We start from the raw sequence: 2,340 nt of genomic DNA, 5'->3' as shown, positions 1-2,340 counted from the left end.
AGATGAAGACATTATTCACAAAGTGGACGCAGTGACAGCTTGTCTGCAGGCAGGAATACTATTTGCCAAGATTAACTTCATCCCAACAATGAATGACTACCTGCAATAATGGTTTCATCTCTCACTACATGGATAATTTTGGAGAAAGATTTGATTCACCGACTATTGTGCCACAACCCTGCATCAAAGTTGGAATGGAGAGCAGTCAATGGAGAAGCGATCATGTCTTATAGTGCTAAGAAGTGGTGGAGCTCGCGTAAGAGTAAGAAGTCAAAAAGAAAAGGAAAAGAAGAAAGAAGCAAATTTGGACTGAAATTGTTAAGCCAATGCAAATAGCCATGGAAAAGGGGGAGTGTAGCAATGCAGAAGAGCGGGCTAGAGGAAGGGAGAGTTGGTTCCTAGTGGAGTTATCCCGTCGGAACCAGTCAAATGATGCGGGGGTATTTTGGAAAGTCGAATACGATGGATAAGACAGCACATCATGATTCTTCGTCTTTCTAGGAGAGGTCTGGTCGAGGATAACATATAGAGAGCGACACTAGAAAGGGACTTGGGCATATGATAAAGAATCTTAAGGAGGGAACGATTGTGAATTTCCAGTTTCTGCTGTTGGGCAATAGATAGATTTGTCCAGGCAGTACAGCAGTAGTCAAAATGCGGCAAGATATTATGCAATATAAAAAAGAGCACGACAGCTGTCAGGAAGATGGGCGCCTTGTGAGTATATTACACCTATGGCTTGACTAGTCTTCTCAATCTTACATATGTGGGCAACATGGTGAGTCCAGGAGAGATTGGTGTCAAAACTGACACCAAGATGCCTGTGATGATCTACATATTCTATGGGAGTGGTGGAGAAATGGAATACTAGGGGAGGGAGAGGGTAGTAGAGAGTAGTAGACAGAGGGGGAATGATCATTACCTCCTCGTTCGAATGACATAATATGCAAGCGAGAGATAATAATATCTCTCGCTTGCATACGATAAGCCAAACGTGCCAAATCGCCAAATGTATGCTCACGTTGCCATAGCGACCAGCGCAGTGATGACGGCACGCACATTCTGTTTTAACTTTTGCTCCTTGAGAGAGAAGGTCGATCACTGCAGAATTTGGTCATTTTCAATTGGTTTATTGTATTCACAAAGTGAAAGAAGGGCTGTGTTCAATGCTGGTGGTGCCGTGAACTGTTTATTAGTGGTCCTCTCGGTTGTGCACTGGGACGCGACACCGACAGGAGAAAGCTGGAGTTCGGAGACATCAGCACACTAGCGAAAATAGCGACGAACAAAGAGCTGACATCTTGGTTGGGACAAATCAGACGTTCAGCATTTACCCCAACCAAGGGCCTGCCGTTTGCTCTTCCCACTTCCTGAATATGGATGTGATGCTTCCTGGCGACTCTCCTATCTCTCGTAACATCTTCTGAAGCCAGGTGAGACTATGGGTGGTAGAGATTGACAAACGAAATATTGTCGTACCTTTTGAAAGTTTGCTGAAAAATTCTCAGGAGAGATGGCGAATACCAAGCATCTTCTCCTCGAGGAACCATTTCCTAGGCTACAGTCAGCCTAGGGAAATGCAGGATAAGGCCAATAAGCGTAACGAAAATGAGCACAAGCTAAGGTCCCACGGGAACTCATTTTCGTTACGCTTACCTTCCCATCTTTAGTCTCTCCTTAACTAGTATCCATAATGTCCTTTCCTTTCTACATTTATTATTGGCTCAACATCCGAGTTTCAAAGCCGAACAAGCTGGTAATTAGCCGCCATGGACATGTCCTCTCTTTTTCTTCCTTTACCCTCCCTGTCTGATTTTAAGAAGCCAGCCCGCCTCCGTCTGTTTAAATATAAGTTCCACTGTCGAGTTATTGATTAGATACTACGCTGCTATCCTACCATCGTTCTTCTGCGTTTGATTTATCATGCTTTGTGTGCCTTAAATTCTCCTATTTCTTACTCCAATCTAGTTTTGGTTTGCTTCTTCTTTTTTTCCTTTTTTTCCCAAAACTAAAGCAAGAACATGTTATTTAGAAAGACAGGACAAGTGAATAATTAGTCAGTCCATTGTACATGATGGTCTCCGACGGTTACGTCGACAAGCGAGCCTCCGCCACTGCCAAAGCAGCGTGGGCTCCGCAGGAGGGTGCAAATTTCAAACCAAAATTGATACGCCTACAACCGCGAATGCACATGATACATGATTTCAGAAGGCTGAAGGTAAGACTGCATCTAACAAAGGCAATAACATGAGAGTAGTGCTCACCCCTCTTCTCAGCCAAAAGATGAGCAATGCGTTCATATAGTGCTGTTGACGCTGGACCCATTCCGCCACTGGCTGA

Source organism: Sycon ciliatum, chromosome 8 (genome assembly GCF_964019385.1).
Source record: "Sycon ciliatum chromosome 8, ocSycCili1.1, whole genome shotgun sequence".
NCBI lineage: Eukaryota > Metazoa > Porifera > Calcarea > Leucosolenida > Sycettidae > Sycon > Sycon ciliatum.
Note: the sequence above shows the minus strand (reverse complement) of the source record.